Source organism: Epargyreus clarus, unplaced genomic scaffold, assembly GCF_041222505.1.
Source record: "Epargyreus clarus isolate Ecla_fem2 unplaced genomic scaffold, WU_Ecla_fem_2.2 ptg000024l, whole genome shotgun sequence".
Taxonomy (NCBI): Eukaryota; Metazoa; Arthropoda; class Insecta; order Lepidoptera; family Hesperiidae; genus Epargyreus; species Epargyreus clarus.
Genome location: NW_027332231.1, coordinates 8,689,605 through 8,714,184, shown reverse-complemented (window position 1 = coordinate 8,714,184; position 24,580 = coordinate 8,689,605). Strand labels below are relative to the sequence as shown.

The following is a 24,580-nucleotide window of genomic DNA, read 5'->3' as shown; positions in this document are numbered from 1 at the left end:
ACATTAATTATAGACGAGTCTAAAATCTAAATCATACATTTTTGCATTCTTCGCGAATCTAACTCTTCCATTTAGCAGTAATCAGTGGCGTTTGACCTGTGCTAATTTTTTGAGTTAGGTTGCTAATTTCTCAATCTAAATACGATATGGTATGAATTAGTAAAGAATAGAATACATTCTAAAGTATGCGAAACGGTAAAATTCACTATTTAAACAATATACGTACGATAAGGCTATGTTCTGGTATGAAGAGTAAAGCAAATTACAAACAATATTTTAGGAATTTGACAATTCATGTTACATGGTACATAAACGAAAAGCTGGCAGCATTCGAAGTAGGTGCTTGACAAGAACTAAAAGGAACGATTACTTTAGTTTAAAACTGAAAGTAATCTTACTTTTTCGGGTACTTCCCCCAAATGTTCGCGAGCTCTCAAACTTAAAAACCAGAAAGTATGCTTAAGGTGCTGTCAAAAATTCAGTTACAATCAAGTAAGGCACTTTATGAAACCGTTGAACATATACACTAAAATCTTGTACTTTAGTAAGTACCCGACAGCGGAAGGCATTTACCACATTTTGATGTATGTCCCATTCTTGAGCACACCCTTGAAGGATTTTAACATATGAGGTGTCGTTAAATTCGTCTTAATTTTGGGAGTAACATCACATATTTTATCACGTAGTCGAGGTTCGGCGTAACATTTAAGGTATCGCTCCTGGTGCGCGACACACAACAGTAAAATCGCCAGTGTTGCTTGTCGCTGTTAACCATTTAATTCAGACTTTACAGTTATAGATCGGACTTAAGTGCGTGGAAAACATCTGCCAATTTATGAACACAAAAATGACGTCGTAGGGACTTTAATACTGCTCGTAAAAGAAGTCCAATAATCTAATATTGTAGTATTTATACAGGAAAACACGATGTGAATAGAGTTCATTGTACCAGATTAGAAATACAATGATAGGTACGTGATGACGTGACGCAGTCTCGATCTTATTTAAAGATTCATGTAATAGAAATAAACCGACAACAAGTGTCATCCATGGTTTATTACCGATTGGTAATAACTTGTTCTGTTATATATGTTGCACGTCAATAAATCAAGGTGGTGTCAGTATGAAGGGGATGATAGGATTTGTTTAAAAATCTTGGCACTCTCCGCTCTATATCCCCATGTTATCTCTTCACTCAAATCTACCTTTATGAATGAATGAAATAGTGTTGTGTATTAGAAAAATAATGTAGCTGTCAGTGTGTATACAACGTACATCATACGTAAAATTGTAAGTCATTGTGTTTTAAAAAGTAAATAAAGCCGTTCAAAGGAAGTGAAGCATTGTATTATTTGTAAAGACAGGGCCGTATTAAAAGACTAAGTGTAAAAACGTGTTCCGAATAGCGACTATAAATTGTACCAGACGTTCGCAAACGGGACATTGTACTAGGGTAGATACATGGCTAGGATTAGTGGGATAGTCAGAAATCTAATTTACTTTGTGTCCTATTTTTTTAATTTTGATTTTGATTAATTGCTAGAAACAAAATCATTAAGTCATAGGAGGCATTTTTTCTGTATACTTTAATTTAAGTAAAAATGTTTTCAAAAACGTTTTTCAAGTTTCTATAGACATACATCTTGGTCGATTTATTTAAAATTTTAATTTTATTAAAACAATCACGCAAATTATGGGATAAATGGGGATGTAATCATTTTATATATTTCATCAATTATCAAAAAAGCTAGTTAATACAGTAATTAGGTACTAATATAATTTTGTGTTTTTACCTTTTTTCGTTCATACTACCTACATTTTTGTATCGCTAGCCCATTTTTTATTAGTCCTGATATTTAAATAACCAAAGCTGGCAACCCTACATTGCATACGGACAATAGATAAACACGGGTCCCAACCGGCGACCCTTGACGACACTCGCTCTTTGTATTGTAACGGCATGTAACCTAAAAATATAACCACTTTATGGTACAAAAAATCGTTTACAAGATTTATAGATACGCGAGGTTTATTTATTAGAATTATACGGATGTTTAACTATTATGTTCAGATTTGTGTGGTATTTATAGTATTTTGAATATGATGAAAGATATGAATTGCAGTTGAAAAAGTAAAATTTTATAGAATGTAAATTTTTAGACGATTTTGCAGGCGAGTATTAATTATAAAATAACCAATAACAAACACATACAATAGAAATTACAACTTATATTATTATTATTTTATTTATAAAAATAAAAAAGATACATTACGAGGAGAGTTTTATTATTTACTGTTCACAACGGATATTTATTATCACATATTTATTATACCTTAATTACAATACAAATATGCGAAATATTTGTTGTTTTTATTTCATTCCATAGCCAATGATTATTAATTCCTAGTGAAAGTAACTGGCACATTCATTACATGTGCACTTAAAAAAAGAAATCGAATGTAGGCAAAGTATTCCAGAAATAAATCTAATAGCATTGTTTGCGAATCGGTAACAACTAGATCGCCTCAACATTTAGCTTTCCGAGAAAGTGTCACTCGCAATTATTTTATCGCCAGTGTCCGTGCCAAGTAGGTTGACCAAACTACCCGCGAAAGCCGGGACGTCCTGTTTCTAATATTTGTGAATGTGTCCCGCAAAACATGCATGTGTAAAGTACGAGTAAGTGTCCCATTTTATGGCTTCGCCATTATTGTTTAGTGAACATGAAAGAAATAGAATGGGACGAATGAAATGTTTATTAATGTTTTACTTTAAATGACAGCTTTACCCAAACAAGTTTTATTTTAAAAACTCGTAACAGATTATCAGTTTAGTTTTCAAATTTTATTTTTAGGTACTTAGGTTTGTTTAGGCTTAAATATCTTATTTGTTCTTTGAAATTACTACAAGCATGCCACCTTACAAAGACAATTTTTAGTAACTCTTGCGACACTTTTCTAGGTTCACCGTTATGCAACAAAATTTTGTTTATTCCGAACATTATACGATTCTGTTTTACGATTTGCAACCCTAACAGCAAGTACGCTTGTATCGTCGACGCCGAAAATATTTAATGTCCCGTGGTCTAGGCAAAACTGTCTTATGGCAACCCTAGTCATGCGTACAAATACGCCGAAACGCACTGATTCATCCCGGGGTGCACGCCGCACGTTGTAACAGGTCAACGTCTTGCCTGAAATAGTCGCTATGGTCTATGTCCTTCGACGAAATTATTTAATTTCATATTGCTCAGACTTTAATGTCCCGTTTTTTAGGCAAAACTTTTATGGCAACCCTAGTGGCGCGTACAAATACGCCTCGCCGAAACGCACTGATTCATCCCGGGGTGCACGCCGCACGTAGTACAGGTCAACGTCTTGCCTGAAATAGTCGCTATGGTCTATGTCCTTCGACGAAATTATTTAATTTCATATTGCTCAGACTTTAATGTCCCGTTTTTTAGGCAAAACTTTTATGGCAACCCTAGTGGCGCGTACAAATACGCCTCGCCGAAACGCACTGATTCATCCCGGGGTGCACGCCGCACGTAGTACAGGTCAACGTCTTGCCTGAAATAGTCGCTATGGTCTATGTCCTTCGACGAAATTATTTAATTTCATATTGCTCAGACTTTAATGTCCCGTTTTTTAGGCAAAACTTTTATGGCAACCCTAGTGGCGCGTACAAATACGCCTCGCCGAAACGCACTGATTCATCCCGGGGTGCACGCCGCACGTAGTAACAGGTCAACGTCTTGCCTGAAATAGACGCTATGGTCTATGTATTGCGACCAAACTATGTAATTTTATCGTGCTCAGACTTTAATGTCCCGTTTTTTAAGCAAAACTTTTATGGCGCTATGGTCTGTCTTTCGACCAAACTATTTAATTTCATCGTGCTCAGACTTTTGTGTCCTGTCTTCTAGGCAAAACTTTTATGGCAACCCTAGTCACGCGTACAAATACGCCTCGCCGAAACGCACTGATTCATCCCGGGGTGCACGCCGCACGTAGTACAGGTCAACGTCTTGCCTGAAATAGTCGCTATGGTCTATGTCCTTCGACGAAATTATTTAATTTCATATTGCTCAGACTTTAATGTCCCGTCTTTTAGGCAAAACTTTTATGGCAACCCTAGTGGCGCGTACAAATACGCCTCGCCGAAACGCACTGATTCATCCCGGGGTGCACGCCGCACGTAGTAACAGGTCAACGTCTTGCCTGAAATAGACGCTATGGTCTATGTCTTACGACTAAACTATTTAATTTCATCGTCCTCAGACTTTAATGTTCCGTTTTTTAAGCAAAACTTTTATGGCAACCCTAGTCGCGCGTACAAATACGCCTCGCCGAAACGCACTGATTCATCCCGGGGTGCACGCCGCACGTAGTAACAGGTCAATGTCTTGCCTGAAATAGACGCTATGGTCTATGTCTTTCGACCAAACTATATAATTTCATTGTGCTTAGACTTTAATATCCCGCTTTTTAAGCATATATTTTACGGCAACCCTAGTCGCGCGTACAAATACGCCTCGCCAAAACGCACTGATTCATCCCAGGGTGCACGCCGCACGTGGTAACAGGTTTAACGTCTTGCCTGAAATAGTCGCTATGGTCTATGTCTTTCGACCAAACTATTAGATTTCATCGTGCTCAGTCTTTAATGTCCCGTTTTTTAGGCAAAACTTTTATGGCAACCCTAGTCACGCGTACAAATACGCCTCGCCGAAACGCACTGATTCATCCCGGGGTGCACGCCGCACGTAGTAACAGGTCAACGTGTTGCCTGAAATAGTCCCTATGGTCTATGTCTTTCGACCAAACTATTTAATTTCTTCGTGCTCAGACTTTAATGTCCCGTTTTATAGGCAAAACTTTTATGGCAACCCTAGTGGCGCGTACAAATACGCCTCGCCAAAACGCACTGATTCATCCCGGGGTGCACGCTGCACGTAGTAACAGGTCAACGTCTTGCCTGAAATAGACGCTATGGTCTATGTCTTACGACTAAACTATTTAATTTCATCGTCCTCAGACTTTAATGTTCCGTTTTTTAAGCAAAACTTTTATGGCAACCCTAGTCACGCGTACAAATACGCCTCGCCGAAACGCACTGATTCATCCCGGGGTGCACGCCGCACGTAGTAACAGGTCAACGTCTTGCCTGAAATAGACGCTATGGTCTGTCTTTCGACCAAACTATTTAATTTCATCATGCTTAGCCTTGAATGTCCCTTTTTTAAGTAAAACTTTTATGGCAACCCTAGTCGCGCGTACAAATACGCCTCGCCGAAACGCACTGATTCATCCCGGGGTGCACGCCACACGTAGTAACAGGTCAACGTCTTGCCTGAAATAGACGCTATGGTCTATGTCTTTCGACCAAACTATGTAATTTCATCGTGCTCAGACTTTAATGTCCCGTTTTTTAAGCAAAACTTTTATGGCAACCCTAGTCACGCGTACAAATACGCCTCGCCGAAACGCACTGATTCATCCCGGGGTGCACGCCGCACGTAGTAACAGGTCAACGTCTTGCCTGAAATAGACGCTATGGTCTATGTCTTTCGACGCCCGGCGCAGCGATCCGACGTACCGTTAATATGGTTATCGATATACGATGGTAAAGCCTGATGGATTCTGATTCGGATTTACGACTTGTCGAGTTTGAGAATATAGTGGTTTAATTAATGTTTAATTGAGTTAGGTGCTTCGTTTAATGGTGTCAGACCAAAATATACAAATGGAATTTTGTAGTTAAATTAATCGTTTAATTAGTTGTTGGGTGCTTCGTTTAATTACCAAAATATACAAATAGATTTGGCTTTTTGAGGAAATTCAAGCTCATCTTAGTCTGTGATTATTGTCGGTTACACTAATTAAGCTTAAAACAATAGAAATTATGTCGATTGCGCTCAGTGCAATGCATAATCGTAAAACGTGTCGCTAAGTTTCAAACGCTCGTAAAAATACTTGATTATCATCATGAAATGTCAATAGTACGTATAAATTAAAGTTTGGGTATTCAAGTGCACATTTCTAATACATATTTTCGAAGTAAAACGTCCGAAATTATATGTCACACATAAGAATTAATATTCAGGCATTCAGGTGTTCAAATATTTGTAATACATATTTTCGCAGTAAAAATGTGCGAAATATTTCAGTCATTGGCGCTAAAAGGCAGAACGTTATAATTATACTAAGTGGGTCATTTATTAGGCAACGAGCACAGTTAGATGATTCAACAAATTAAATTGCATCGTAACGAGAGTTTGCATTAATTGATATGACGCTACACATCAAGCATATATAACTACAAACAGTAAACGCAGATGAGTGACGCTATGTATAACTGTGACTAATAGTTCACGAGGCGTTCTAACTTATTCGGTTTAGTTATACGTAGTTCAATTTTTTAAAAGTAAAACGACTATGGTTCTACCGAGGAAATACCACCGCCACATAAATTTTTAGCGTAAATGAGTATTGCGTTTGGGTGGAAGAGTGTGGGTACAGTGATACAGTCTGACTTACATAAGACACGACCATAGCAGTTCTCAGGAGAGGAATCGTATGTCTATTCGGTTCGAGGTAGAAGCCTTTTTCAATATGGAGCTTACAGATGTCCATGGGCGGCATTGACCATTTACTATCAGGTGGACTGCTTGCTATCTTAAATAAGAAAAAAAATAGATAAGAATGAAGAAAAATCTATTTGGTTTACTTAGCGCGGTCTTTTACGGTACAGCTTAAAACGAACATTTCTACCACATTAAATCGAAAATCTAATTTAATAGCTGTCGTTCTAGCGGGTAGGCAGGTCGAGGTAGAACAGATATGACATAAAGGAAATAATCAAATTAACTCCTCATGCCAGTAAATAGATTTTATGCGATAACCTCTCATTTGATTAATGACATTCACATAATGGAATTTCATCAGTCAAATAGATCCAATATCAATCAAATTACCGTGTACTAGCGACGTGTTGATCATAAAATTATCTCTATGAAAAAAATATTATCTATTACTATAGTAGTAAATGTAGTATTACTATAGTAGTAAATGTAGTAATGCGAGTAGGTGTCTATTTGGTTATTTAGTCTGTGACATAGGTCGTCGACCGCGACCTATGCCAATTATGTAATGATAACTATCGGTCTTGGGAACAATTTTCACTCTATTGTTTATCGTTTTGGCAACCTTACCTTGTACCTGCTGTATAAGAATGGAAGGAATTTTGGGAACTATATTTTAATGAAAATTCCTTAATGTTTTCGCAGAAACAATCTCCTTGGCTCGTGATTTAATTTTGATAATTTGTTTTGTTTTGCCACAGTTCGCTTTTAGCTTTATATACAACTATTTTGAGACATAATGGCCGACTTATCTGCAATTTGGTATTGCGACGCGACTCGTTTCTATATTCGGAGCGGACTAGCAGTTTGGCGCGGACTATACCTACCTACTTAAAAACCGATTAATCGTGTTCATGTCAAAATCTATGCCATGAAATACTTCACGAAACTAGCTTAGCAACTAATTGATCCTAATGACTAAGACTCATCTATTTCCAGAATTCCAAAAATAAAGGCGATTAAATCAGACGGTGACACAATTAGATTGCCAAAATTCATACAAGGGAAGCGAGTTATCTTTGCCGCAATCAGTACAATCTCAGGCAGAGGCAATGTATACACCGGGCAATATATTAGCCTTATCAGACAGTTTGTCTATATGGGTTCGATTCATCACTGTCAGAGACTGTGGGAGTTCTTACACTCATTATCGCGGTGTCTGTCTCATTCGGATTACCTGCGATTATGTTAAGTGCTCCCTTAACCGCCAATGTGCTGACAATGCTGATTCCGATTTAACAAGATCAAATAGCTAGTAAAGTCGATCTATAGCCATTCTTTTATTAAAGTATTCTGTTGTCTCATAACAGCAGTGTTAAGCGCTTCCATGTATTTATTTTAAGAGGCATTACATCTTACTCATTATCATTACTTTTATGTATAATCCTAATTAAGAAATACAACTGTGGAAGAGCGAGGCGTTCCTATCACACGTGTCTCTGACTACTTACCAGGAAGCCCCGACTACTAGTTTTAAGGACTTTTCCTAAATAAATGCATTTTTTTTATCTTAGTTCAAACGGGTAAAAGTACACCTGTGCAGCCAAATTTTATAACGCCAATAGGAGGAAACGTGGTAGTTTTCAAACATTGGTAAACGATCATGCCGCTATCTGGTAAGTGGTCAATACCACTTCACATAGTGGTATCCAACTCCACATAGAACACGAGTTGTACCTCAAACCGATCAAAGTTACCTTGCCACTCCTGAGACCTAGAAAGGGCGCTTCAAATGTCAGCATCAACAAAACTTACCATTATGACTACGTAAGGGAGTCATACTTTTCCGAGGCGTTCCAGCTTAGTTTTCAGAGGCAGCGCCGCATCTGTGTCCGACCTCAGGTAGGAATATCTAATCCTATCTGGGATTTGATTACATATGTCCACGGGCGACAGTAGTCACTTACCATCCGGTGGACTGCATGCTCGTCTGCTACTCCTTTATTATAAAAAATATATGGATGACTAACGTGTTTGAAAATTAAATGTAGAATTGTATTTGTTCAGCATAGGCAATAATACTTTGGACTTGTTTGAAGTTTGAAGACATGTACGTAAAATTATAAATTATATGGTAAAATGCCTATTGTGGCATATATTCATCGCTACTAGGTACATTTCCAAACTTAGATATTCTAACTACATATAACTAATAAATAAAACCCATTCAACGCTTGGTACGAACACATATCACTAGCGAAGACTATAATTAAACGTCTTTGGTATATTTTGGACTACACTTGTGTTCTTGAAACCTTTTACACTTGAAAGTAGTAAAATATATTTAAGACACAAATAGACGTGTGGATGGTAGTAAATAAGTCGAACAACATATTGAAAGATTTTAAGGTGATAGAACCCGTTCGTGAATAGTGGTTCGACTTTGGCACAGCACCATACCTATATATGCCTAATAACAACAGTGATAAGCGCTGCAGTGTTCTGGTTTGAATTATGTGGTAAGGGAGACATACTTTTCCGATTCGTTTTCAGGGGTAGCAGCGCACCTGTGGCCGACCTCAGGTATGTATCTAATCCTATCTCAAGGTGATTTTATGTCCGTAGACGACAGTAGCCGCGTATATTCCGTGTGAAACTGCTAGTCCGCTCTGGATATAGAAATTAATCGCGTCGCCATAGCAAATTGTATGACTACACCTGCGCGCAACAACTTCAGAGCGGACTAGCAGTTTGGCGCGGACTATACCATCGTGCGGACAGCATATTGACCGCAATAAGGCAATGCGTTCACAAACGATGCATCACCCCACACACTAGCAGTGAACCGATTCAATTTCAAACAATATCTTTCACATAAATTACATCGTTCATTAAGCCTAGAGCCCCATATGTGACGCGAGAGCTGGCAAATTGGGAACAGTTTAAATTGATCGGCGTCTCCGTAACGTTCATTCTCGTGAAGAGTTTTTTTCCTCTCAATCATATTCTTTTCTTCGTGTTGATGTAGTAATTTTGATATTCTTTGGGATAACAAACGCTCTACGGGATTGGAGTTTGAAGGGGTGAATATTTTTGACACAATCTTGTTTTAAATTTAACTAGACTGTATTTTGTTTTGCGGAAAAAATACATTAGGTAGTTAGAAAGAAATTTTATTAAAGCCATAGTAGTATGTAACATTTAACATTTAACATGTAACATTTAGTATTACACTGAAGTTGTACTATATATGTACTAACATAAATCTTTGGGCTTATTTACTAACGCCACTTAATTTTATAATTCTTTTGTAAAGTTTTGTATAGTCCAAATATGAAGAAAACACTTACCTAATCATGATACCAAATAACGTAAAAATACATCTGACTGGTAAATACGAAACAAAGAGGATATGTATTTCATACTTTTAGCTTACTGAACAACTACAATAATTCCAATTATAGCATTGTTTGCACCTCATCTATGTAGCAATTGTATCACAGTACTTCGTGTATAAAGGCCCAACTTGTAACTTTTCATCATTTGCTTCAAACCAAAGACATTCCAACTTCGTAAGCAAAGTTACAGTACAAGCCAGTACAAGCGTTGATACTTCAGATTCTACTGCATTATTTAGAGGCAAGCTGAGAGTAAGCTTTATAATTGGCTAAGTGCGAGTCGGATGGACATGGTTCCGTACCAGCAAATTTTCATTTATTTTAATTTTTAGTGTTTGTTAACATAGCAGCCATGGTAAATGCATTGTAGAAATTGGAACTGTTTGTCTATGACGGTTCAATAGATAAGGCGAAAAATGCTGAGCAAAAGCTGCTGAAGAATAGCAGTTTAGACGACCGTCATTTATTTTGATTTCGTGTTTTTATTTTTAGTATTTGTTGGTATAGCGACCACCGTTATACATACTCCGTAAAAATTATGTAGGTACCTGTCTATTACGGTGTAAAATATAGAGCCCTGTGATACGGGTGGACAGCTGAGCCTTAGTAACACGGTTCGGATTTTACCCATTAGATACGGAACCCTAAAAACTTAGAATTGTTTTATTACCGCGCTGCGTGCCGGCTGGCTGAAACACGAGAAGTCCATATGCTCCACCAAAATAGCGGTATTGTTGAACTTTGAATACAAAATTCTTTAAACATTATGCTAGGTATTTATTGGAACCTATTTAACCGTAACAATTAATAGGGGAATGTTACACGCTCACTCAACGGTAATTGCACTCAAAGTCAAGCGTAAAACATTGTTTTACAGCGTGTTTCTGTGCAATATAAAACCGGCATGAATTTCTCATGAATGGACATTTAAAATGAATGGAAGTCCGTAAATATTCGTACGGAAAATCACGACGGCCTAATTCTAGGTATTCATTTTTAATGCGTCGCGGTGCACGGATGTACGGATGACGAAATTTAAGTGTGTAAATATGCGTATATCCTGTGGCGCCCGAATATTCCTTCCGTAACTAATCGATAGATTTGGTATGGGTATGTGTGTCGGTGCATTGTGCATAGATTGAAATTGTTAGATTTCCGTTTAATAAAAGTCTCCCACCAGTATTTGAAGGTGGTAGAACCCTTTGTGGTTCGACTTCGGCGGCACCACCGCCACACCTATTTCTGCCTAATAACAGCAATGTTAGGCGCTGCTGTGTTCCGGTTTGAAGGGTGTGGTAAGGGAGACAGACTTTTTCGAGGCGTTCTAGCTCAGTCCTCAGGGGTAGCGGCGCATCTGTGGCCGACCTCAGGATGGAATATCTAATCCTATCTGGTGTTGATAACAGATGTCTATGGGCAGCAGTAGCCACTTACCATCTGGTGGACTGTATGCTCGTCTGCTACACCTATATTATAAAAAAGAAAGTATATTCAGATGTCCAGTGTCATATGATCTCGGCATGGTCATTTTTGGAATGTTCAAATAATTTGGTTTCTGGAGATGTCAGCTTACAGCGCTTGATTTTGAATGGAATTTAGTAGATTTCTTCCAATTTTTCCACGTTTCAAGAAATACCAAGCCATGTTTGGCACCTCTTAAGTGAACAGTCGATACAATACATTAGGTATTTTAATATTGAAGAAATTCAACATTTTAACAACTATCAATACTGGAATACACTCCATTTCCTTTATACTACGAACAATTCTTTGACAATTATTAGAGATCAATAGAAACATGGTAATAATGGAAAAGCACAGATGTTTTTAGTACTTAAATAATTTAAATAACGAGTTTAATAAGGAGACATCGACTCCTTGTCAAATCAATATGACCGTAGCACGGCAATCTATCCATCCAATAAATCTACTTACTTTGACATATGCATATCCTGTGGCGCCCGTAACATTTCCGTAATCCAAAGGTCTTTGCACACGGTGGCTGGGTGTGGGAATCGGTCACGTGACTCAGTGAAATGCGTGCCCGGAGCGCGGCACGTCCCGCCCACGCCGTTCACAACCGGTTATTGTATGCAAACGAAGCCGGGACATTTTTCAAGCCTACCAACGGATTAGTATTCGCCGTTTCGCGTTCGCGGGCACCGATTCTATTAGGCTCAGCTGTGTGTAGGGTCACCAGGTTTTGAGATTTAGTCGGACATGTTAATTTAGTGGACATTTTTAGCTCTTTTTGGCCACATATTTAGAAACATTTTCAACAAGCATAATACGGTTATAGTTAGCCATCGCGATTGGTTTTGTTCTCGACTTGACTTCTAAAACGATTTAGTAAATAAATAGGTGAAAAGATCTCTAAAATTTTCTTAGTGCTAAATTTAGAAGTATCTGTCAAAATTAAAACGTCCTTTCAAGCTTGAAATGCCACTTATTGAATAAGGTTTTAAACCGAAAGAGTCTAAAAATCGATGATCTGGAACTGTTGATCTAGCTTTGCATCGGTAGTTGGTCGTTTAATCGATCACGTGACTAGTAAAAGTCTAGTTTTGCACACGGTGGCTGGGTGTGGGAATTGGTCACGTGACTCAGTGAAATGCGTGCCCGGAGCGCGGCACGTCCCGCCCACGCCATTCACAACCGGTTATTGTATGCAAACGAAGCCGGGACATTTTTCAAGCCTACCAACGGATTAGTATTCGCCGTTTCGCGTTCGCGGGCTCAGATTCTATTAGGTCTAGGGTGGCCAGGTTTTGAGATTTAGTAGGACACGTTGGGATTTTTAGTTGCCTTTGGCCCAGTATTGAGGCGATTTTTTATAGAGTAAAATATTGCTATAATTTTCTATCGTGATTGTTTTTTTTCTTCGCTTCCTAAACGTATTATTAAATAAAATTGCGGCGTCCAAACGTCCTTGTAAGCTTTTAGCAATAGCTTTTGCATGGTCTTATACTTAGGCATGAACGTATGTAAGATAATATGTATGGGTTTAGTCGAATATGTTTTCAAATTTCTAGATTATTTAACTTTGGACAAGCATAATTATGATACCAATAAGAGGTAACAAATAAATATTATTAAATACAATATTTTTTTTTCGATAAATGTCAGTTCAAACAACTGCAGGGTCCTGCTTTTATTTTTTTATGCCTGGTAACCCTACCGTACAGTACCCATGTGGCTTAAGCTTCTTTTTGGGTTCAATATTGCAATGGTGTTCATGGGAATTATTTTTAAGAATCTTTTGTATCACGTATGGGTAGTAGAGTAGTATCGTACTGGTACTTAAAGTTTAATGAAAATACTTTACCTTCTCTCACAAATAAGGTCTTAGAATTATCGTAAAACTTGTATTTGTAGGTAGAAAACCCCTGAATTACAGGTCACCAGGGCCCTTCGGCGAAATACAAAGATAAAAACACTTAATGACGTCACAAACGTATTAAAAACGATTACCCCATTTAAAAGTTTGTAACTAAAGGGACAAGGACTTAAGCACTGCTAATGGAGCTCAGCGAATTAATAAGCTCAGATCAAAAAAGACAGACTGAGCCACTTGCACACACTATAAAATAAACCAAATTCTACCGATTTGCGTAATGTATATGAAATAGACAGTCAGGTAATAATGTCGACTGATTAAATGTACGGATTAAACACTATTTTAGAAGAATTATTAAGTCAAATTCTTGAAAACAAATTCCACCAAATGCCAAACAAGATTTGAAATCACGTTAAAAGTTTACGTTTACCCATAGATATAGAAAAATAATATAAGTATATGTTTAAGAATTCTAATATGACGCTCAGTCACTCACACAAATTGTACTTTGATGCATTTTTTCCCAAATAAATGTATACTTACGAAACATACAACGCTCAGTCCCTCACAAAATTGTCCACATTAAAATTAGGTACTTTAAAGCGAAATCTCTTTCGTTTTTGGTCCGAGTTACTAAGACAAAAGACAACTGATGAGTACCCCAGTCTTTGTCGATGGGAATTCCGACGTTGCTCCAATAACCGCGACCTGAATACCGGAATTTCATGAATACATTTTACTACCGAGTTTATGAAGAACCGCAGTTTAATGTAATTTTACGGGACATGCAAACTGAAGGGTTGGGAACGTCAATTTAGTTTCACAAAGGAGAAGACTGGCTTACAAAAAGTAATGGACGTCGAATTTAATACGAAATAAATGACCAAGTGCGAACACGCACACGGAGGGTTCCGTACCACTAAATTATCACTATTTTAACTTTAACATTTTTTATAAAAGCCCCCATAGCACACTAAACATGAAGATGATTCAAAGAGAGTTCTGTAGATAAACAGAAATATGCCGTTAAAACGGGTTTCTTATATGGGAAGCCCCAATTGTGTCAAGTTTTTTTTATTTCGTTTTAAATATTTGTTGTTATTGCGGCTATCTAAACACACTCTGTAAAAAATCAAGTGACTATCTATTAAGGTTCAAGAAATAGAGAAATAGAGCTATGACAGGGATTAGTAATAAGATCCCGTTACCCTTTGGGTAGGGAACCCTATAAAGCGGGACAAAAATGCTGATAACATAAAGTGGCACGGATAACGTCCCGGAGTTTCCGAATCGAACCAATTAATTTTAATTTAAATCTGACAAAAGGATGATTAATCACTTGCTTTATTAATTTTAAACCAGCTATAATGCAAGTCGAATCACTTACTTTTATTTAATTTAATACAGCTGAAAGGGGGGTAGAACTTTAAACGTCTATAATATTGAATGCCATATTTTTTAAATCACTGGTTTTAGTCACAGCCCCCCATGGCCGTAGATTACTAACTGCACAAAGAACAGGGTTTCTGAATCAGCTGAAGCTGATTACAGAAGCACTCGTGAGGAATTATTTATTTTTCCTTTTTTTATAATATAGGAGTATCAGACGAGCATGCAGTCCACCTGATGGTAAGGCCCCATGAACATCTGTAATCAACCCCAGATAGGATAAGATATTCCTACCTTAGGTCGGTCTCAGATGCGCCGCTACCCCTGAGGGCTAAGTTGGAACACCTAGGAAAAGTATGTCTTAACCACACCCAGAACACAGTTCTTGTTAGGCAGAAATAGGTGTGGCGGTGGTGTCAACGGAGTCGAACCACAAAGAGTTCTACCACCTTCAAGTCGTCAAATATAAATTAGTCGACATCTATACCTTTTCGCCTAAGCCTAACAACTACTACATCATAAACATATTATGTTTGCCTGTGGTACCTTCTCGGTTTAATTGTATTGTTTCTAACACAGAAACAGGTCTGTGGTTTCTAACATTCCACTATTCCTTCCACAAATAAATTTTAAACAAATATCAAGGTATATACTAATATCCAGTTTAAAAGTGGTATAGTTACGCTCAACTACGATCGAAGCTTCGCTAATCCAGAAGACAATGCCACTTATGATTGTCCTAGAGCATTGTGGGGGATCCAGGCGTGGTACGAATCATCACGACCTACATACTGCCAGCCATTATGTAGGTAGATAATGTGCAATGCTATCGCATTATGCGATGTATTTATTAAACCTCTTTTGTAGAATGTACTCCTGTTACCAGTTACTTCATAATATATGTTTATATTTTTAACTAGTTTTTGCCCGCGGCTTCGCCCGCGAAAAAAATATAATATACTAACATACATAAAACTGAAAATTCGTACCTTCAACTTTGCTAAAGATCATCACTGGATCAAATGCATAGTTTACGATTCAATCCTTACTAATATCGATTAAAATAATCGGTGTTTTGGGTCCAAAAGATCAATTCTCCGATTAATCGATCTTAGATCGCCATCCCTAGTTCCCGTGGGATTTCAGAGATACAAAACTATCCTATGTCCTTTCTCGGGTCTTAGACTATTTTTGTACAAAATTTCACTAATATCGGTTCAGTGAAGAAGAGACAACCCGACAGACAGACAGTCAGACAGACAGAGTTACTTTCGGATTTATAATATTAGTAAGGATTTAACATATTAACCATGGCCACATGGCGGTCACAATCTGACTGGTAGAAGTTTCTTGATTCGATTCCCGGCCAGGCAATGACGATTTTTTTTTCCGTTCCGGGTTTGAGTGTTTATTTTAAGACATTTTTGCGTGTCCATGACATAAACGTAGTCTAAATAAATCTTTTGTCTGTTTACATTGTAAGTAACTGTTTACATTGTAGTCTACGTTTTGAAGGTAGTGTTGCCCAAATGCAAGAACAAGACGAGACTTAGCCAGTCTTGGTCTTGGTCTTGCGCCAATACACCTGATCTTGGTCTTGGTCTTGGTCTTGCGCTCCCAGTCTTGGTCTTGGTCTTGGTCTTGCAGCAAGAGTCTTGCAAGTCTTGCAATTACCTATTAGTCTATTACTATTTATTAAAGTTTACTTTAAATCTTAGAAAAACGTATTAGAATTGGAACATTGTGAGCTTGAATTAACATAGCCATAGTAAAGATCGAGCAGATTAATAAATAACTGAAGATTTGATAAGAAATTCGAAAAATCAACTGACCTATTTGTCGTTTTCCATGGAAGTAACTGTTTCTTAATAAACATTTATGATTTATAAGCTTACATTTGCTAAAACATGTAAAAAAACAAATTAATTACAATAACTTGACTGTATTTTAAAGAACAATACTTATCTGTCTAGAAAGAGATTGAACTTATAAGAAATTTAATAAAAGAGTTTTACGATTTATCATTTATTTGAATAAAAAATAAAATACAACACTAATCAACAGCTTTATCATTAGGTTATGATACTTTATATCAATTTTTTGCGTCTCATAGAATTCCTAAGCGTACCTACCTATACACCGAACTGTTACACCTAACTACTCAGTGAAATAGCGCTAAGTCCTAGCTGCAAGACGCAAGAGTCTTGCAGGCTATGTCTTGTTCTTGCTCAAGTCTTGCACGGTCAGTCTTGGTCTTGGTCTTGCTAAAAATACGCGGTCTTGTTCTTGGTCTTGGTCTTGCAAAAACGCAAGAACAAGACCAAGACTGCAAGACCAAGACTGAATTTGGGCAACACTATTTGAAGGTGGTAGAACCCTTTGTGGTTCGAATCCGGCGGCACCACCGCCACACCTATTTCTGCCTAATAACAGCAGTGTTAGGCGCTGCTGTGTTCCGGTTTGAAGGGTCTGGTAAGGGAGACATACTTTTCCGAGGCGTTCCAGCTTAGTCCTCAGGGGTAGAGGCGCATCTGTGGCCGACCTCAGGTAGGAATATCTAATCCTATCTGGGGTTGATTACAGATGTCCATGGGCGGCAGAAGCCACTTACCATCAGGTGGACTGCATGCTCGTCTGCTACTCCTATATTATAAAAAAAAAAAAAGTTGCTTTGAAGCCTACTAGCTACCGTGATGTTTTTATTGATGTATCCACTATCAAGTCTACCAAATTGCACTTGGCCAAAAGAAACTAATCATATTACTACTATAACTTGCTTAGCTTTACCTAAGTAGCTCTAGAACCCAAGTAGGTACAATTGATTCAAACCTGCATTATGGACTGTGATTAGGCAATCACTGTTTATACAGCTCAATTGCGAGCTAATACTCCTGGGATCGACACTCGCTAATCCAAAGACAAAACTCAGTGCATTGTCGACCAGAATCCAGGCGTTGTGCCAATCATCGCGACCTACATACCGCCATTCCACGAACGAATTGCTGCTAACTTTGTCTATAAATTGCTGTAATGTTTCTTTATTGCCTAGCTGTGCAATCTGTAAGTGGTGATAGTGTAGTGGTTCGAAATTTAGCTGTTCAACTGTTTGGAGTTCGAATGCAACACTGATTTGATGACCCGCGTAGCAGAGTTGTCACCATACCGGTGTGACCCAGGTAGGTTCGGGTTCAATCTCCGGCCAGACAGATATCTCAACGAGATTTTTGACGTGACAACGTCTTAAATTAGGTTGCGGCTGGGAGTCACTTATGAAAAAGTGTAACGCCCGGTAACGTTACGATGAGTCACCGAACGAGAGAGAGGCCCGCCGAATGCCTTGCGTCTCTCTCCCACTCAACTATGATCGGTCTGCCGCGCGCGCAGCACTAGAGAATTAGGCGCATTGAATCGGCGCATGCTTGTGTCTCTGTCTTTGTCTTTCTCGAACGTTCTTGGCGTTGGAAAAACAAGAAAGCGTCACAATACAAGTTCACACGTGTGGTTAAAGTATCGTCAGCTGTGTCTGTAGTGAAAATATGGAGTGCTTAGATTCGTCATTTATCATTTACAACAACTACAACAATAAAGGTAAATAATTGTACACTGATATTTCATTATCGTAAACTATGATTGATTGATTAATTGTTAGATTGACACAAAAGTTGAGAAACTGAGTTTATAGGTTATGTCATACTATTGATAAATGTTGATAGTGTTAAGTAAATTATTAGTTTAAAATTAATTAATTAATTAATTATTATTTTACAAATTTCTTTTGAAAAATGCAACCATTCCATCAGTATTTTCATATGACGTTGTCACGTTCAACTATCGTCAGTAAACCGACTTTACAGACAACCGATTGTATTTGTATTTTGAGTTTACATTTCTGTTCTTGGTCTGAGCTTTGATGTAATCGCTTGTGGGGCTATGTGTCCAGAAAATATTATTTAAGTATTAAGAGAGGAAAACATTTTTTAAATTCTATTTTTTTTATTTAGTCAGTGTGCTGAACTAAGGCCTAAATCCTCCTTAACCTGATAGGAAACATGTATCCAGCATTGTAATAGAAATGAGTTAATGGTGCTGTTTTGTGAACTGTTTGTAATATCGAAACATGAATCTGCGGTACCATTTAAAATTCAAAAGTCGATAGTCCCAGTGGCGCCGCACTTCGATTGCGGCGATAAGACAAACTGTTATGTGCATTCTGATATTACATTTGCGTCCTGAAAGTCAAGTTACATTTTCTAATCACGATTTCACTAATCTTAATTATTGTCTTATATATTAGTAGTATTCTGTAAAAAAAACAGCATTAATTAAAATCTGGATTACAATCTCGATTACAATCTCGGTTGTAACTTTTTCGAAGTAACAAATGAGTGTAATATATTCAAATTCGTGTTGGTATAACAGAATAACTCACTACTTAACGCGTGCTGTGCGATCTGTTTCATGTCACACAAACCAGACTTACATGTGTCATTTGGTATTCAACGGTTATTAGCGCAATAGACCTCACACATGTGTGATAAAGCAGACCATTACCAGCATACACATGTAATTGAAACATTGGTTATCGTGTAATTGTTTGCACTTAAAGGTTCGATTTTCAGGCAAGCATGAGGTGTATCCTCAGATTTTGTGAAAAACTTTAAGTTACTTATGAAATGCTTTAAATCTAGGAAGGACAAACTGCTCAGTAGTTCTACAACGATCTGATAAGTAAATAAAACCTACCAATTCGTGTGGTCTGTGGTCCTTTACTTTTCTCATTTTGAAAAAAATGTAGTGCTCAGAAATGCGCCGTAAACTAATGTAGGTATTGTAAAGTCGTAGGTACCTTAAAAATATGGATAGACCTAAATCCCGGATGTAATTGTTTTGTAAATTTATGAATGGCAATACATTAATGAGTTAAGGAAAACCGAATGAAATGATTTATCAATTCTGTAATTAAATTTGATTTATAAGGAAATCACGGTTATTATTCGTCATATTATAGTAACAAATTATGAGTCACATATCTATTTATATACTTATCTATTTATATGAATGAATAGAATGACACACAAGCATCGCAATATGGTGAATCAACTTTTTCAAAACAGACATAAAGCCAAAAAGATGAAATAAAAGCTCTTTGAAAGCTTGCGATGCATTGACGATTCCCCTGATGCAATGTCAAGATTAGACGGTCCGTCTGCGTATTTTTAATTTAAAACTTCCACACAAGTGAAGTGATTAAAATACGTACAGAAGCGTCTAAGCCCGCGACATCTGTAGATCTTGCTACAACGGGCTTCTAACATTGTATTGGATGTGTCATACATAAAAATTCGCCGTGTTGAAAAACAATGAGTTTCGGCATAAATATCGGGTACGAAAAAAATCTAAGTCTATCAACATATGTCAACGACAGCCTGATTACTATTAAAAAGTATTCAGTGATGAATTGCTGTAAGTGATATACTTTCTGAGATATTAGATGAAAAGTAGCCGCGCATTATTCGTGTAGGACAGTCATGCAGGCATAAACGCACGCGACAGAAAAAGTGTCTTAAACCACAGTACAAGTATCTACGAGTATATAAACGGTTGATAAATGGTTATGCGTGCTACTTCGTTCCCAGTTTTAAAAGCAAACTTAAACATTTTTGAGACGTAATGAAGATTTAACAACATATTACAGGTACATTGGCCACTAACCTACACTTCACTGCACCAATCTGCATTAAAACAGCGTGAATACGATTCAGGCGTCCTTAGAGGGTAGAGATACCCATCAGGTGGAATTTAAAGGGTTGCAGCCAAGCCATAAAAGTAGAAAAGCAAATCATAACCATTCCGCTCGGTAAAGAGCTCGAAAGATAAGCGCGGCGAGCTGTAAACGGTAGCTCAATAAAAATATGAATGTGCCGATCGTTTATGATACTTATCTATCGGTGTGTCTAACATACTAATAAGCGAGTAGTGTCGTCGACCTCATGAAGCGCGATCAAATTGATTAAACGTTATTATGATACGACGATTCACGCACGCTGCTCCGTTGCTCTTTAATTGGCTTAATTACTAACCGCTGATGCTTCTGAACTATTGAGAAGCGAAAATAGCTCAACAATTAGGCTCCGTTTATATCCAGGCATATAACGTGTTTTGAAGGTGGTAGAACCCTTTGTGGTTCGACTCCGGTGGCACCACCGCCACACCTATTTCTACCTAATAACAGCAGTGTTAGGCGCTGCTGTGTTCCGGTTTGAAGGGTGTGGTAAGGGAGACAGACTTTTCCGAGGCGTTCCAGCTTAGTCCTCAGGGGTAGCGGTGCATCTGTGGCCGACCTCAGGTAGGAATATCTAATCCTATCTGGGGTTGATTACAGATGTCCATGGGCGGCAGTAGCCACTTACCATCTGGTGGACTGCATGCTCGTCTGCTATTCTTATATTATAAAAAAAAGTGTCAGACGTGGAGCGTGCCGGACACAATCATATTTTCTATATGTGTTACGACTTACGATAGAGATAGGTGTGTTAATACGCATTGCTTATGAGAAAACTGCATTTTATCTGCAAGTGTATTATTTTGTTTGCAATGGCACGCGTCTGATACGTCCTATGTCTGTAGATGTAGACGAACTCTTAGTTGGTGAAGTGTGATAGGCTAATGATTTGATTACGTCGACACTAACATAAATGTATGATACACTACTTTCACTCTTAACTAATTTGATGGTATACATGAATGAGCCTTTTAAATATTAGTTGAGCTATAGTACCTTTAGGTATATAAAATCTTCTTAGTTAGTTTTGATTAATGAAATAATTAGAACATTAGATCCTTTCAAGATACAATTAAATTACTTTTCCGGTCCCAGCATTGTAACGATTGCAATTGAAAAAATAAGGTAGGTGACAAAATATTTTTTTAAAGTGCCGACTCAGTGTATTCGTGTAGTGTATGTAGTGTATATGTGCATGTATTCTATAATGTACTAATTATTTTTTATTTTGATTTTCAAAAGAAAATTCAAGTGTTCAAGTGCCATTATAAGACAGATGTGACGGTGATGCCACCGTAGAGGAACCGCAAAGAGTTCGACCACCTATAAATAATTTATAGCACATGCCTTTAATGTACCACGTAAAGTGGAGCATTTCTGTGCACCGTTAAAACTATTTTGAAGCACTTAATAACGCGACAGTATGTGACAACATTAGGAGCTTAAAATAACTGATCCATCACTGCTATAAATAAACGCATCGTTGTCACTTGTCAACATTACTGTACCACTGCTGGGCACGCGTCTCTTGTCAAAGTGTAAGGGGCTTAGACCATAGTTCACCGCGTTAGCCAAGTGCGCATTGCACCTCATACACCTTTCAGTTTTATTTTAAAATTATGAGGCGTCTAGTTTCACATGATATTTTCTTTTACCGTTAAAGCAAAAAATAAACAATATTAATACCTATAAAAGGAAAAACTAAAAGCATGAGTATTTCCTGTAAAGAAGTAAAAAGTAATCTACAAGCAGTAATTAAAATAATATTTATAATTTGTTACAATATACCAGTTTAGATTGTAGAAAAAGGCAAAGACAGGAAATAGTAAATGTTAAAACCTATAATTTTTCTGGTGCTGGTCGATTCCACGAATATATAATATACAAATGTAAGTGTTAATTATTACAGAATTCATAGAATTCAGATAAATTTTGTTTATATAGTTTAGGTTTTCCTTGTGTATTTTCCTTCGCCGTTAATACACACTAAAAAGCAATATTACAATAATTTCATCCAAAATTCACCAAAAACCATGAGATTGATTACTGAATCATCCATCAACAATGCATTAACATTAACATTGTTTATAATCCTGCACGGTTCAGTTTCCTTGCGCGTGAGTGCGTAAGCGCATCAAAGTACCAAGAATAGCTTCTGACTCACATCTAACAGAACGCTACGTCGTGCGGTGAAAACAAACTGTGTTTTGCCCTGTTTGTGAACTGAGTTGCATTGTGCGTCTAAAACAGTCGCTAACTGATTAACGATAGGTATTTTGTACATCCTTCCTGTAACGAAAGATTGCCATAAATGCATGGGGTAAGCTGAATGCACGAGAACTTTCTGTAAAGAAGTAATCCACACGCAGTAATGGAAATAATATTTATGTGTTACACGGGTATATTTAGATTGTAGAAAAAAATTGGAACAAAGGCAGGAACAAGACAATGTAAAAATCCATAATGTTTCGACGAATCTAAGTGTTAATTATTATAGAATTATGAGAAATAAGATAAATAATATTTGTTTAATGTAGCTTAGGTACTATCGAAAGTTATTCATTACTTTAGCTTACACTTAGTTTGAATAATCGCCACATATTCCGGTCCCTTCCCAAACCATACTCATTTTATCACTCTTCCAAATATCTTAATATCCTGAAGAATGCGTTACATCAAGATGACACCATCAACCCACACACTCATCTAACCACAATACTAATGAACGTCTGACACTTTCAACTTTGCAGTTAAATATCTATTTCACCAACGCTAGCACTAGACTCAGTTAAACAAATATTAACATAGCACAAATATGAGCGTCTCTAGCGCTGTTTAAGTTGCTAGACAAATGTTTATAAAAGAAAACCTCACCATCCCTATTTCATTGCAGATAAACCAACATGAAACGTTCATACAAACTATCTCGGTTGTATTTAATCTGTTGTATGCAGCTCTGGACGAAGCCCAAGGCCCCGAGCTACATTGTTTACGCAACATACACTGAATGCTTGATACCGGATTGTTTGTACAAGACATACGTACTAAGAATAGATCCTGTACCATATTTGGCATGTTCAGACCACGGATACCGCCGCCAAAGATGGAAGTAAGAGTGCTCATAACGAGCATAAGGCGCCGTTTTGACCTTTCCTGGAAACGAAGAAACGCCAATATTCTGTCCTCTTTTTACTTATCATTAATTCTAAGGTAAGAACGAGACGATTGCAGATCGTGAAGACGCTGGCATATTAACTTTTGTGAGCAAGAAGTTATCTAAATGTTTAGAGATTGCTAAATTTGTTTATGTCTTTAAATCGGAAACTTTTTAAGTCATTAATTAATTCAATGCCCTTAAATATTAGTTGAGTGAAGATTTCCGACACATAAATTACAATGTTAGTGGTATTATTATCTTAATTAAGCCTACAAGTAGTACAAACGAAAATAGCGACATCTCAGAGTTTCAAATTGGAGCGTTGCTCGCATTGTTATTCTATGTCGAAGAGTGTGATTAATAAAACATGCTGGAATAAAGCTTACGAAGTACAAACATCTACGTGAATGTGACGTCATATGCTATATTGAAGCTGAAATGCGTGACATAAAATGAAAACTAAATAGAAAGTTATCGGGAAGATTTAAACCAAATGTAGATCAATCCAGTGAAGATCAATGACAAGAAATGGAATCGATAAATTTTAAAAATTAAGCAGCAAAAAAAATGTTTAGGTGGCTTTTATCGGTATGGTTGTTAGCGTGGCGTACTTGTCCTCTGGAAAAGGGTCAGCGTAAAGAAGTGTTTGTGTGTCCCCTAAAACTTGTTGCCCCGGATGTGAGTATACTTTTGGCAGCCAAGTCAAAAAAAGGTCTTCCAGTCTCTGAATAAGAAGTTTTGCCCGTCCCCCTAAAAATTGCCGTTACCTTAGCCGAGGCGTACTACTGCGACCCGCGGGCCGTGCCTATATGCGTGAAAAGCTTAAGAATTTGCACTTCACCAGCACGTTGGACTAGGCTGGTCTTTCCCACTTTGTCAAAGCATTGCCGAGCTATAGGACAATAATAGATGACGATGAAGTTATAATTATAA

General features: G+C 37.5%; 1 protein-coding gene across 2 annotated transcripts in view; it reads right to left on the bottom strand.

Moving 5' to 3' along the window:
• Dg (Dystroglycan) overlaps positions 1-24,580 on the bottom strand; it is a 162,117-nt gene that overhangs the window by 94,810 nt on the left and 42,727 nt on the right. The window lies entirely within an intron of this gene.